The following is a 15,952-nucleotide window of genomic DNA, read 5'->3' on the forward strand; positions in this document are numbered from 1 at the left end:
ACAAGATCATTTAGTTTAACCGTCCTCCCACTACCATTGCTACCACAAGCCACTAAACCATATCTCATAGCTTCTCATCCAGATGCCTCTTGAACACTGCCAGGGACAGAGACTCCACCACCTCCCTGGGCATGTCTTTCCAGCACCAGACCACTCTCTGAGAGAAAAAGTTTTTCCTTATGTCTAATCTAAACCTCCTCTGGTACAACTTGTGGCCATTTCCTTGGGTCCTGTTTGTTGCCTGAGAAGAGGCCAAACCTCTCCTCATCACAACCTCCCTTCAGGAAGTTGTAGAGTGCAATAAGGTCTCGCCTGAGCTTCCTCTCATTTCTTGATTAATGATTGTCACCAGGTTTCAATGTCTGCAATAGATTAAGTGTATGAAAACCTTTATTCAAATAAAGCACTAAAGAACTCCAATTAACACCTGAATTATGGGTAATTAACAAGAATTCTCCGCAGTACAAAAAGATGTAAAGTATTTTTAACACTACTACAGTATGAAGTATGTAGAGATGCATCAAGAAAGACTGAATTTGCTCATTTTATTTTCCTAAATCAAATAGTGCACCAAAAAGTTTTCTGTTTAGTAACTATTTTAACATGGAAACCTGAAGAGATTTCCTTAGTTTGCAATTAATAGTATATATTTATGCTTTCAGCCCCTTGTATGACTGAAAATACAACACTTACCTGAATACAATGTAACATTCCTGAGAATGCTTTCAGCTTAGATTTGTTGCTGTCATTGAACGTAAGATTAAAAATAGAAATGTTTTATATCTGGTGAAAACGGAAGGATTTTAGAACTTTTTTATTAAATTGTAATGGAAAGTAAAAGAGAAAAAATGTGACAAAATATTAATAATTATGAAATATTTAGTTCAGTGACAGTCATTTTCAATGACTATACTGCAATTTCTCAGCTAAATATCATATGAAAATCAGAAAAATAAGAATTCTTACTTAAATACTAACAAAGGGAACATTCAAAACAGGTGCTAATTCACTTAAATTAATTCAGACTGCCTGTTCTACAGAGTAATCAGGTGCACATTTTTCTCTGACTTGGAATACTTATCCAACAAATGAGATGTAGGTGTCTGATTGGTTTTCACAGAAGTTCAAATCAATTGCACACGTCAACAATTTTTTTTTAAATTATTATTGCAAGAGCATATCGGACTTACTGTAGATCTATGGTCTGCCTTTACAGTGCATGCACTATAGATCTAATTTCTTCAGAATAATATATCGAAATTTTTGCTTTTCCAGTGAAAAAGTTAATTTTGACAAATTGCTATTTCTACTAGGTGACAACATACATTACATTTGCTAATACTAGTAGAAGCACCTTTGCTTTTCCATTCACATCTTCCTTTGAAGCCTAGGGAAGTTGATTCATTGATTTTCTTGTATTTTGTCATTTTTTTTCAGTGTGATTCTGAAATCGGTTAGGAAAAAAATGAGAGAGAGAATGAGTGCTTCATTTAATGCTATCAGCATTGATTACACATGAACTTCCTTTGTTAAAGAAAGTGGAAAATTCTGACTTGATCCCAAGAGAACACGCAGTCATCTTACCTAGGATCATTATGTTCTGTATAAAGCCAACAGAACAACCTTGCTTTTCCCAAAGCTATTTTGCAGAAATTAAATATTGCTTAGGTGCAGGGAATTTTCTTCCAAATTATATGGAGTCAATTGAAGATACACTTAAAAAAATACTTAAGACTTAGATGCCTTATGTTAAGTTGACAACTCCCACTGTCTTTGTTGCAATTCTGCATCAAAAGATTTTTGTATCATGTCTGAGAAAGTATAAATCTAAAAAAAACTTGAAAAAAAAAAAAAAGAAGTGAGAATAAATACCTAAAACCTTATTGTGTGTCAGAGTAAAAAGAATGAAAGATTTTAAATGTGTGCATCCATACATCTAACACTTAGGATCTTTTTTTCAAGTTGCTAAACCATCAGAGATGCAGCCATCCATACCAGAGATAACCTCATTGATAGTTTCTGAGACAGTGAGAACAGTGTCCTTAAGAAAGGTTAATTTTTCTCCATTTTTCCAGAATAGTTTGTTGCTAATTCAAAGCTCCTAAACTTGAAACTGATCAAAACGTAGTGTCATGTCCGTTTATCAACTGATTTGATTTTGTTGTGCAACATAACTTGAAAATAAAAGAAGGTATGAGGTGCTGTTACTACATTAAGCTTGGAAATTTCAGAGAAATGCAATGTACTTAAAGTTTCCAGTTCCACATACTCTTTACCTATTAATGTTGGATGAAAATTCTTGACAAATGCATTGTTACAAACAGTTTGCTTTGATTGGTGGAGTATTTGGCAGTTACGTCTAATCTCTCATTCTATAATCTAACCAATAGAAAGGTAGTGTTTATCTATTAATAATGCTTTACTACCTTAAAATTGATTGACATTTGTGTGTTGCTACAGTATAGGTATCTATTGCTATGTAATAGCTATCTAACACTTAACAAACATTTCATCCATTTTTAAGTGGGACTTTTATGGATACTGTGAACATTTTTTAGTTAAGCTCTAATTTCTTCCTTTTTTTCATTAAGTGCTGAGTATGCAACAATTAAAATATTTTTATTTTCTCACTGCTTTAGGAAATGCAAGTTTTTGGTGTTGTTAGATTCTGTATTTCAAAAATGCTCCAGGGCTTGGCAGGACAGCAAAGGTGAGAACAGAGAAAAGTGAGGCAAGGCAAGGTGGGGCAAAGCTAGAGGTGAGGAGATACAAGGAGAAAAGAGAAAAGGCAACAAGAGGCAAGGAGAAGGGAGGGGAAGGGAGTAGAAGTGGGGAGAAGTGAGAAGGGGAAAGGAAGGGAAGGGAGGAGAAACATCTGAAACTTATTTATAATCATAAACAGGAAATAAATGAATATAGTTGAAAACAGGTAAATCATCTTCTCAGCTATACGTAAAATTATTGCCAGTACTATACTGACACTTTATGTCAAGTATACTTCATTTTCCTCTGTCAAATCTAACCAATCATTTGTCTGTATGATGCATTCCAGAAATGGTAGCAGAATAGATTTAAATTCATTAGAGAACACAAGGTATTAGAAGATACACATACGTAACTTCTTCAACAAAATCACTGAAACAGTGTCCAATAACTGTAAGGACAGTATCACATATAAAAACTGTACAAAGAAAGAAATAAAAATTCTTGAGTTTGTGACAGAAAATATAGTAATGATTTAAAAATTTACTGTGACATCTGTGTAACCATTTCAGTCACCTCTGAAAGGTCTGAGTCCTGATCTTGAAGAAACATAAATACATCCTCAGATGTAAGTAAGTCCCAGGGATTAAAATCCAGTAGGACTGATGTAGCTGAATGAATGCCTTTTTTTCAGAATATAGAAATAAATATGAATGCCTTAAAAAAAACACCATTGGTGAATTTTGATATTAGTCAGTGTATATTAGGTTTACAGTAAAGGATGAAGACATCTAAATTCAAGTATTACCCAAGATTAGAAACTTTCTATGCTCCCTTTACAAGAAGAACTACATACCTTGAAATGGGAATGGGAACATAAGGCTGTTGAGCAAAAGGCGAGCTATTGCTCTCCTAGGAGAAAAAGCTATAAGGAAAAAAAAAGCCAAGTCTTACAGCTCTTCACTTCCTGGAGCACCTGATTCTATCTCAGTCTTTGTGATGAAACCTGTCAGAAATGTAGGAGAACTTGAGTCTTGCCACTCCAGAATGAAAATTCATATCATGATTGAATACACTACAGAAATGAGAGAGAAAAAGAAGAGATGGATTAGAAGTGATTCTTATTGATTTCTGTTGGTGATGGGCAATGAGAACAGTTCCAAGCAGAGAGACCAAACCTCCCCAGGTCCTTCTCTTCCATTGTGACAGCCACTTTCCCACACTTTCAGAACTTGATGAAAGGCAAAACAAATATAAGAACTGTGATCTGTTTGTTACTATAGCAATTGGTAGTCAGAAAACATCTTATTAGTTCCAGGACCTGTATTCAACCAGTATCCTCCAGGTATTCACTCAAGGTATTCACGCATTCAAGAGAGGGTCTGTTACATGTAAAAACTTTAATTGGAAAAAAAAAAAGCATTGGTATGTCTGTGATGGAAAATAATATCTTTATGAATTTATTGAAATTGTCTGTCATGGGGTTACAGCATTCTGATTCAATAGCAAGAAGTTTAGCAATTTTTCATTACAAACTTGATACAGTTAACACTTCATATGACTTTTGGGCTTGAATTTTATGATAGTGCTGAATCAATTTCAAGACAGCTATTTTAGTCATTTCTTGTTAGTTCTTAGGAAGGTAATTTTTTCGTAAGTAGAAAAGAAAATAATTCTGCAAATCTGTTATTTTCTGTCCTATATTTCTTTCTATCTTTCAATGGTTTGGTTTTGCTTGTTTGTTTACTTGTTTTGGGAGGGTGGAGGGTGGGGATGGGACATTTCCTATAGTATGTGCAGTCACAGAGACATCAAATTTGCATTTAAACTTACTTTGACAAGTTGTTATTTTCATTAAAGAGATGTGATTGTAATTAAGTGATTATGATTACATTGTATGATGCCACTGTTACTGCTTACTTTAGTTATCAGATACGTATAGTTTGTAACAATGAAGGAACATGACTGAAATATGAGCTAAAAACTGAAAGACCAAACATCTTCTTTCTCACTGGTAGGTCTCTGTCACTGTTTGTAAGAAGCATGCTGGATTTTCTCTAATGTTCATTAAACGTTCATTAAATTCCACAGTAGTTGAAGTCTTCAGAAAAAGAGACTTTAAACACATACTGATTGAAATTTCCAGCAACAACAGTATGTTGTAACAATTCTGTTGAAGGTATGAAAAGTCATTCATTATTCCATGGGCCTCTTTTACTCAAAAGAAAAAATATGATGTTGTAAGAAAAGTAGCTCTTAATATTAAAATACAAAAGTTTATTAAAATGAACAGATAAGAATGCAAATATTCATGGGTACCTATTATGTTGAGGATAAAGGAAACATTTTTAATATCTTTTCCAAATCACTCAGTTATTTTATTTGAATTCATAAACAAACAAATGAAACATGCCCAGGAAAATTCTTCCCACAACAGGAAATACTGAATTACATTTTTTTGGTAACTAATTTGAAAGGTACCTCATGATTCAAGTCATTCATAGTGGTTTCAAATGTATCCTTTATCTTTTCTTCTTGAAATTAAATTTGTAATAATTTGTCACAAATGTTGCAGTAATACTGTAAGATTCTATTCACAGTTAGATTTCACTCTTTTAGAATACATTTTAGGAACTGGAAGACTGGATTGTATGAGTTTTCCTGATTTTTATTTTTATTTTTAAATTTGTGTTAATCTTAAATAATAAAATCAGTCAAGATGCTCTGCAGTAGATAGAACTACAGTAGTGTAATACATGATGTTTTCACCAGCATGAAATTGCTTGCCTTGGATTTCATGCAGTCTTTTCTAATGCTCATTAGCTCTTTTTCTTCAGAAGTGTTTTTGTTCTCAGAAAATAAGAAAGGGAGGTTAAGATAAACAAATGGATCAGAATAAACAGACTGTTCAGTAAAATACACCAAGAGAAAGGAAGGGATTATAATTATTGTGGTTTTGAAAGTTACTAAATTATTGGGACTGGCAAAGAAAATAATCATTTGCATAGATATCTGTCATATGATTATGTATCACATGATTTATGTGCAGCCTTGATGGGCTACAGTGATGAGCATGCTAGAAATATGATGGATGAATGAAAGGTACTCAGTGAGGTGAATGTGAATTGGAAAGTCAATATCAATTTGAAAATCAATCAGCAAGAATAAGACTGCTTAGTTTGTGTGCACAAAATACTGGGTTAGGTGCTGTCTGTAAAGGCTAGGTGGAGATTTCTAAATCTTACAGAAAATATTCTCTAGCAATGTTCAAAAGTCTGCTACAAAACATATGTGATTCAATTGTTTATAGCTCAGGAAATGATAATCTTTTCTATAGCAGAACCTTCTCTTTCATTTCCAGGAGCCTGCCCTGACTATCTAGGGTTTAGAGGAGACTCGTTTCCCTTTCAGAAAGATGAGAAGGGCAGAGTGGCTGCAACTCCCTGACCTCCAGCTAAGAACCCTACGGTAAACTAATTCTTTAGATAGCTGTTTTGGTGGAGACACTTGGCTGCTCTCATCTCTGTCTCAATTTGAAAGGGTTAGCAAGAGAAAAAGCCCTATTGTTCCTATTCTGAACAACATCACACATAAGGCTCTCTAAAAAAACTGCACCTATTTATACAAAAATCTACTTAAGGGCAGTCATTTTCTCTTACTGTTTTTGTAGTCTAGTATGATTGGATCTTGATTGGGAACATTTAAGATTACATTTACTAGAATGTATCTAAAAATACATTGAAGATCATTAAGGTTAAGTGCCAAGATCTTCAAACTTAGGAAATACCAGAATTAATGCTGATAACCTTTATTTTAGGTTATACATCCTCCTTTTGAAAATGTCTTTTCAATAAACTATTCCTGACTGATTCCCAGCTTTGTTCATTGTTCAGGAAGGCTTATGCTCAGTGAATGAGCAAAAGTTCAGTATTTCATTTCATTCTCTTGTTCAGGGTTTGGCATCAAGCTTTGAATACTGCACACCACCTAATTTATCATCTCAGTACAGAATTAATATACACATGAGGTTTTCTATGACACTTACTGCTGTAGTATTTGAATGTGGCAGACGAATAATCTAATCATTGTCTTGGTATAAGATCCATATACATGTATTTCAAAAGATTATAGTTGTTTTGGATGCCCAACTGAAGTTAGCCTGATGTGTTCGAAAATTTCTTGCTCCAGAACACTGTCTATCCAGAGCACAACTCACGTGGAATTCAGTAAGAAATGAAGAAGCCTAGTATTTTTGAGATTTGTGGACACCAGAACCAATGTTCATTTCAAAATCAAGTTCTATATGTCTTATCTACCATAGTGTTTGAACATACACATGGAGATGAGGATAGATCTATTTCTCCTTGGTAGAGCTATTACAGAAAGAAAAATCATGCTTTTTTTTTTTTTTTTTTTTTCCCCCTAGAATTTTTCGTTTTCTGTTCACACAATAAATAGACGAGAGTTTCTAAAGCAAAGACCCCACTAATTTTAGTAGATTTTAGTGAATACTGGTGGAACATTGCCTGCAGGAAAACAGGAAAGAAAGGAGGAAGGAAGAAAGAAAAAGTGCAAATATTGTACTTCCCAGAGGAGCTTCATGAACTTTTGGATCCAACAAAAAGCATGATAAAAACGGAAATCATACATTTATAAGGTCTATTACGTTCATTGGCATAAGATACAAGTAAACATAACTGGAATGAGAAGCATGCAGAGAGGAGTTACATTCACACTCACTGACAAAAGTACAAGAATTTTGTCTCCTATTACAAAAACAGAAAGAATACCTTTGTCACATTTTTAATATGGAAAACGTGCAGCTTACCACTCTACATCAGCTAGCAGTGTTTGCATAATAAAATGGAATCTCTCTCACAGGCACTTTCCACTATTAAACACCTTTTTTCCTACAATTATCATTAAATGACTTAATATACAAAGTTGCTGTCATTCTCTGCATGACAAAGAGCAAAAATATAAGGACTGGTAACACCTATCAGTTACCAAGTTAAAACATACAAAGAGTAGCTAAGTGCTTAATGTGCTTTGTGGTCTTACTTCGCTTTCTATTCAGAGAGTAAAATGTAACTCCAATCTGGGTAGGAAGACAAAGTGATTAGCCAGCTCACTTAATGGCAATGACTATAAAGGTAGCATGGTATTGACAGGGAGATACTGTTAAGGCAGGGACTGGGGAGAGGGGGGGGGGGGGGGTGTTCTCTTCGGTAGGCAGAAATAATTATTTGGCAATTACCATCATTAACTCATCTTCTTTATTTACTTTTATTTACTTCTTTTTATTATTATTATTATTTTCTAGATCAAAATAATCAAAATAATCAAATGCCAAAATGTAAAGACTGATGAATGGAAAAATTATATATTTCTAACTGTCAGGTAATTATTATCTGTCCTGCCAGACCCTAAGTTTTGGGATCTGATTTATGTGGCACAATTCAGAATGAATGCATAGAATAATTTCCCCAAATTTGTGCTGAGGAATGTTATCAAATGAGGTCACCATATTTGCATGTTTTTTTTTCTACAGTTTCAAATCAGACTACCAACACCTACAGTTTCTCATACTTGAATCTTTTAAAGTAAATGCTAAAGCTTGAGGTAAGCAAAAACTTTCTTAAAGACTACAAAGTAATACAGTTGCAACTGTAAATCATTGAAGTGAACAATGCTAGAAGTGTTAACTCAGGTAATCAATCCTTACTCCACTCTGGGAGATCTTGATTGTCTGAGTATCAATCTGTACCAATCTGAGTACCAATTTGGTGCAGTCTGAAGACATAATACTACCTACTATGCCTGATATTCTTCAACGCTGCCTAGAGGCATCAGTCTTTATGAGAGTTAGTTTGCATGTCCTTACACATTTTTTGCTAAATCTAAATGTTTATTTTTATTTTTTTACATTTTTAAGATATTTACTGTGTATTGTAATCATTGTAATAGTAAAGTTCTACAAAGGTTCCACTCTCCTAAATTTGTAAATTATCTAACTCAAAAATGATTCTCACTAGTTGATATCACTAAAACTCCTATGTCATATAAGTAGATACAGCTCTGAATATAGGCCTATTAGCTTCCTTTCTCTGGATTGTACTTCCTCAAACCATGTATAAGTACTCTGTCTAGTCTAGTCCTTGAAAAGCATTTTAGCAGCTACAATGAGGCAAAAGATGCATTCTTGCTTTAATTAATGTGTGCTCATCATTTCATAGATTTCATAGTTTCACTGGTCTATTTTTTATTTTTTATTTTTTTCTGGTCATAGTGAACAATCTCCGTGCAATTACAATTCAGTGACTGTAACTGAAGCTTTATCTACTGATCCATCAGTTCCATACAGAAAATAATCTGAAAGTTACAGCTTGATTACTTTTTCCTAAAGAGCCACCAAGATTATATATTCTATTCTATCTTCACAAAACTATGTAAAAGAGATTTCTGTATTATTTAAACAAGATGTGAAAGAGTTACTCAATGGCACATCTCAAAACAAAACCAATTTTCCATCTTGAGAATATATACCTCAGACCAGTGCCAGGGTTTTTGTTGCTTAAAATTGCAATTATGCATGTAGACTTAGAAAAGCTGGAAAATATCTTTCCCTGATTGTAACTGCTACAATATTTGTTTGGATTTTTAATCAGGAAAAGCATGTTCAGGTGCTTAGAGAGTGTATCCTCCAAGAAAAAAATTAACAGCTTTGTAGTACTGGTGTTTTGATATAATCACATTATCCTATTCAAGAGCTTCTGAAAGATACTGTACATTTTTAAAGAAGAAATCTGTGACCTGTAAGGAATTATAGGATAATAAATGATGAGAGAAGTATGAATGAAAATATGAAGTTTTAAAAAGAATGAATTAAGATCATAAAGCAATAGTTCCATAATTGTGAAGAACAATGTTGGTTTAAAACTTACAAATAACATGGATTGTAAAAGGAGATGAAGAATGAAAGGAAAATATATTATATATATTAATTTATTTTTTAATTCATTTTATTTGTAATAACATATTTATGATAACTATATATATGTACACCATATATATATGATTTGATGTTTTTTTTCTCTCATACATAAGAAATGTGGAGTAGAACAGAAAATAGCCAATATGAAAATAAATAAAAATGACTAAATCTTAAAAACTTATAGCTGTTATTTAACTCAGCAGGTAGCTAAGCACCATATAGTCATTTGCTGAGTCACCTCTTCCCAATGGGATAGGGGAGAAAATAAAAATAAACAAACAGTAGAACTCATGGGTTGAGATAAAAACTATTTACTAAGATAGAAAAAAGGAAGAGGAAAAAAGGGCAATCGTTACGACAGTTATATGTGTGTGTGTGTAACACATGATGCAAAAGCAATTGCTCATCATCCACTGACCAGTGCCCATGTAGTCCCTGAGCAGAGGCAACTTGTCTGATGAACTCTGCCCTTTTTCAACCTTCTCTTTCACATGATGTCACATAGCATGGAATATCCCTTTTTAGGTTCTAGTCCTGTCACCTCCCAGCTCCTTGTACATCTCAGGCCCCTGCTGGCAGGACAGTACAAGAAAACTAAAGTATCCTTGACTCCATAAAGAACTGCTCAATGACAATTAGAAACATTGGTGTTATATCAACCTTGTTTTTCTCCTAAAACCAAAAGATACCAGACATCATACCAGACACTATGATGAAAAATAACTCTGTGCCAGCCAAAATTAAGACACTGTTTCAAGATGCCTTGAGTCAGGTCTTTAAGGTGTCTGAGTCAGACAGAAAGCCAAGCACCAGGCAAGTAGAAATGGTATTTGTAAAGAAGCAGAATCCAATTTCTGAAAACCAATGCCATTTCTTCACAGCCTCCCAGAAAGCTAATTAATATCAACCAATTTAAATCACAACCAGAAGGGAATAATCTCTGGACTCATATGTCCTCTATCCTGGTCAGACAGCATCAGTGATAAAATAGTAATCATATGATAGGGCTCAAAATTCATTTGTGTTTGAATTGAGGTGATTTATTGTTTTGTGGAGTTTTGAGAATGGAACAATCTCTCCTATTTACATAATCAAGGCATCAAAATCTTTAGAGCAGGGCATGTGATCAGCAGTGGGCTGTGCCATGTGTGTTAGGATTACTTCATTTTTACAGATCAGGTTGTATTCAGTCTTAGTATCTACTAGCTTGTAGTGAAAAATCTACTGTCTTCTACTAATTAACTTTAATTTACATTAATAAATGGAGCTGTTGGCGTGTGATGTTAGCTGTTCAAACCCATCATTCAGATGCATCCCTACGCCTTCCACCATGGCACAGTGGGTTTTGCAGGGGCAAGGCGCTGTTAGAACCTTGGACTCATACACAAGCAAGATACAGATGGGAAGGACAAATGGAACACCACCTTTGTCAAAAGCTGGTGAGAAATTGCATGAAGAACTAAATTCACGGGCAGAACAAACCTGTGGATGCTTTCCATGGTGGGTGAGTTGGTGCAACATGCTATAACTGCAGGAAGCACATGGTGGGTGCAAACCTCACTTGACGGACGTACTCCATACCTCACAGCTATAAAAATTCTCACTCAATTGCTTCTATAAAACTTCAGTATTATTTGTACTTCTCATGACAAAGAGATAGTTAGAAATACTCATTTTCATGACAGCTATTTTTTGTGTGTATGTGTGAAATGAATCAATCAGGCTAAAAACAAATGAAAGAAGTACAGCTGTGCCCAGATCCCAGCTGTGTGCTGTTACCTGATGGAACAGCTCAGCACTGCTGTGGCCCTGACTAGGGTGTGATCAAAACTGCAGATTGAATTTGGGGAATAAAGTGCTACAATGAAATATCATCTGTCTGCTGAGTCTTAAACCAGGTGACACAACAAGAGTCTGTGAGAATAGATGAGATGGGGCTATCAGGTATCAGCTTCTTCCCCCACCCCTCATAACATTTCCAAGTTCAGAAGGGATTTTTCCATGTAAAGTCAGAAAGGTAAGGAGTGACTGTGAAGAATTCATTAACAAAACTTATTTTAAATTCTGTTTGTGAACATCTACTGCCTTGAAAGGAACACCTAACATTTTATCGTTAGGTCATCAAAACAGACCAAATAAACAGCAAAGAGCATGACAAGAATCTGAGGGGGTGTCAGCCCACTCGTAGTCCCCACTACACAGAGAGATAGGACAAGCAGACCAAAAAGCCTTGTTGTGTGGGACTGATGGGGCAGCATCATGCCATTTGCCTGGCCTGAAATAAGATGAGAGCATGGGGACAGCAAGCAGAAGTACAGGAAAAATCTGCCCCTCTTGGAAGGATGACCTGCTTGGATTGTATATATACATCTCACAAGGGGGTAGTGGGAATGGGGGAGAAATACTTTTGGTACACCATTGGAGAGGAATTATGATGATGAAAGGGGGAAAGCACCAGAGCAGTGCTGTAGTAGTAGAGAAGGTAGGTGAAGGGAAGTAGCTCTATAGAAAGGAATAAAAAGAAAGAAAAGAAAAACTTACCATTCATGTAAATTAGCAACTATGCTTTGAAGACTATCCATGCCACTGGATGTTGGAAATTGGAAATCTCACTTCTAATTTGTTAATGTTATATAACAGGGAACTGATGAAAAAGAAAAGAGATGAATTTGAAGAACGGTGAAAGACAAATACTTAAGGAGAGGTGAACTGAGAAGAGTCAAAGAGAGAGGCATGCTGTGTAATAGCACCTCGCTGTCATCAAGGCTGTGCAATGGAAGCAGCAGGTGAGGCCCCTGTACACAGGAGGAGCCAGTTCTTTGGCCACTGCTTTGCATGCCCAGCTCCATTTGCCCAGGCTGCTAACTGGTAGTCATTTGGTTCTGCAGGATGAATGGGGAGTGCTCATGGATGAGTATGGGGGCCTCATCTCCACCAACTGTAAATGGGGCTGTATCTGCTGGCCATCTATTCTGTCTATTCCTATTGTGAACCTGATCCTATTGCACTTTCTGTGGGAATGTGATCCTGATCTCTGCATCAGGTGCTTTTGCTTTTCACAAATGTTGTATTTTAACCCAGGAGACAGTGAAGCATTTCAAAGTATTTTGTTCACTCTCCTCCCCTTCCCCAAGGGATAAGAGAGAGAATGGGGAAAAAAGTACCAAGTAGAACTCATGGGTTGAGATAAAAACTGTTTACTAAGATAGCGAAAAGGAAAAGGGAGATAAAAGAATGGTAGTTATTTATATATATTTGCCATAACAACTGATGCATAAGAAATTGTTTACCACCCACTGACCAGTGCACAGCTTGTCTCCAATCAACAGGGGTCTGACTGGCAAATTCCCTTCCCTCTTTTAAACTCTCCTTTCACATGTCATGTGCTATGGAATATCCTTTTGGCCAGTATAGGTCAGATGTAGGAATGATGACATAGAGTATTATGTAGCCATTTAAGAAAAACTCTGTCCCAGCTGAAACCAAGACGCTGATAAATGAACATAAATATACTAGAATAATTTAATGAATGAGAGAGCTAAGGGCAGCATGCATTGTAAACTAGATATAACAAAATTACTAATAACATGTATTCATTAAAGAAAAAAACTTTAAATATCACTGCTTAGTATACCAATCAAGAAAGAAGTGAAATGATTGTGATGGAGTGCAAACTAACTCTGTAGCAATGGAGAAAGATGTCAGGAGCCATCTAATATCAATACTGAAAGAACATAGTGAAGAAAGAGTGAGATTATGGTTCCAATCTCAGCAAAATGCCAAGAAGCAAGATACTGCTGAAAAACTGAGACTCCCCATTGTTTCCAGAGATTCTTCCAGAGTAATTTTGAACTGCTGTCTTACAGACATCCAAGTTAAATTCACATCTTTGTGGTGGCAACAGAGCCTAGCTCCAGCTGAGCAAATCTGATGCCTGTATCTTGCCTCCCTGTGAGGCACTGACTTAATTTCTCAGAAAGAGGGTGAGAGCATATTTTACATTTTAGGATATAAAACTGGTGGGAAAAAAAAAAAAAAGAAAAAATCACAGCACTATGTATTGTGAAACTTCAAGCATAATCTACCACAAATAGATATATTCAATTGAGATAATATTCAAGAGTCCTTAAAAATTGACTGAGGAAATATCTGTTCCCCTGATGTTCACTTTTAATAAATCTCCAAACAAGAAAATTCCAGCAGCTTGAAGAAATGTTAATCTTCCATATTCAGTAGCTGGTAAGCCTTGTATCAGTCCTAAGCAATAACAGAAATGCTGGTATAAAATTCACTGATAAGGAGTTTAGTGATAGCAACACAATTAATGTCAGCCAAGATGGTTTTACGTAAATGAGATCTAGTCAAATAAACCTGTTTGATTAGATTATAAATTTGGCTGAAAAAGTAAATGTACAGATGTCACATAGTCAGGCCATGATAGAGATATTACATTGTGGTACTGAACTCCAATTAGCATTACATAATATCAATTAATCACATAAAAAATTAAGAACTAACCCAAAGATGGATCTCAAAGGGTTATTTATCAACTGGGATTGAGCACCAAATCTGTCTTTCCAGTGGAGCTCCATAGAGATTAGTTTATTCAACATTCAACTTGTATAGCATTCTTAGTAATGGTCCAGAAATAAACATAAAAAAAATCACTGGTAAATCTGGTGGATGATGTAACTATTGGAACAGTGATTTCTGAAAGATGAAAGCAAGGAAATTCAATTGGTGTAATATTTCTAAGTAAAATGGACCCACATACAATCAGATTCAGCAGAATTCAATGAGAAGTGAGATGTTTTGTATCAAGAAGTGCAGGAAACTTATGTATAAGGCAAGACCATATAATGAAAATCAAGATTCCAGGGAGAACTTAAGAGCTTTAGTGGATAAGCAAACTGATGTTTCTTGTCAGTGAGGTGCCATGGCAAAAAGACTAATACGAAAAGCAGAAACAAGACAATGAATGTTTCCTTCTTATTAGATTTAGAGAGATGCAATATTGAAGTGCCATTCACAGTTCTTATGCCTCCACATTTTAAAAACAGTGATGTAAGATGTAATCATTTGCTCAAAATTCATAGAAGTTCTACAAAACCTCTTTGAATTACAAAATTTTAGGCTTTCCTAATGGAGGCTTAAATGCTTGTAGGACAAGACAGAGACGTAAGCTGGTAAAAATGTAGTTACATTTTAATGGGAAGGTATCAACAGTTTCCCTGATTTAGTAGGTTAAAACCTTTGACTTCATTAGAGTCACTGCATAAAATCTGAAACCAGATAAATTCAAGTGAGAAACAAGCCAAAATATTTTGCAGCTGGTATGGAAATGGTAGTTACAGATGCATTCTAAATGGGTATATTCTTACTACTGGGCGTTTCTTGAGCCAGGTCTGTGTAGTTTTCTTCCCTCTCTTTTCATTTAACTCAAGTGCTGAAGTGTTCTGTCTGAATATTTGTTCATTTTCATCTGTATTAAACTAATAAAAAATAGTATTCTAGAAAGCCAAAGAAAAACTAATTTTTAAAGTAAATTACTAACATTCAGGTGTAAACATTGGAGTTAATGAAAATAAACTTTTAAATGAATGAGTAGTTTTAAACATATTATAAAACACCTGCATACAAATTCTGTACAGAATAAAACAAGGAGGTGAATACTTGATAGACATCTGAGGATAGGAAGAAAATAATAATATATACATTTTTATTAATTTATGTTAAAAAGCAAAACTATCTCTGTTTCTTTGACTTTTTTAAAGGGCGCTGGAGGAACCTCCTTTTCCAGCTCTAAACCAGCAGCTCCTCACACAAATATCTCTACCTTCTACAGTACCTTTTAGGAACTAGTTTTCCGGTCCCATCCCATCTGTGAATCAGAATTGCCTCTTTTTTAACAATCAACATGCCCAAAAGCAAAGTCTGTACAGAGCAATACATAGTCACTCCTGGATACTCCTCAGAACAAGCCAGATAGGCTTGTAGTTTGTAATCTTCGATACAGATTTGAGAGACTTTTTCAACATAATAGCCCTTCTGAGAAGAACTACAAACACCCTTGGGGGAGGAAGGTGGGGGGGGGGGGGGGGGGGGGGTGGGGGGTGGGAGAGGTGTGGAAGACAGACAGGTCACCCTTCAACTTATTATTGCATTAGTTAAAGAATATGATCAAGATTTTAGATACACAGTGACAGTCCTTTTCCATTCTTAGAAGCAGTAATTACAGAGTTACATCATCCTCAT

The 15,952-nt window shown here is 35.2% G+C and overlaps 1 long non-coding RNA gene across 1 annotated transcript in view; it reads right to left on the reverse strand.

The window, feature by feature from the left end:
* Positions 1-214: 214 nt before the first annotated feature.
* LOC101751538 overlaps positions 215-15,952 on the reverse strand; it is an 85,365-nt gene continuing 69,627 nt past the window's right edge. Inside the window, exon 7 of the long non-coding RNA XR_005858940.1 lies at positions 215-3,778. This is a non-coding gene — a long non-coding RNA (uncharacterized LOC101751538). The remainder of the gene's footprint in view (positions 3,779-15,952) is intronic.

This window comes from Gallus gallus, chromosome 3 (assembly GCF_016699485.2).
Source record: "Gallus gallus isolate bGalGal1 chromosome 3, bGalGal1.mat.broiler.GRCg7b, whole genome shotgun sequence".
Lineage (NCBI taxonomy): Eukaryota > Metazoa > Chordata > Aves > Galliformes > Phasianidae > Gallus > Gallus gallus.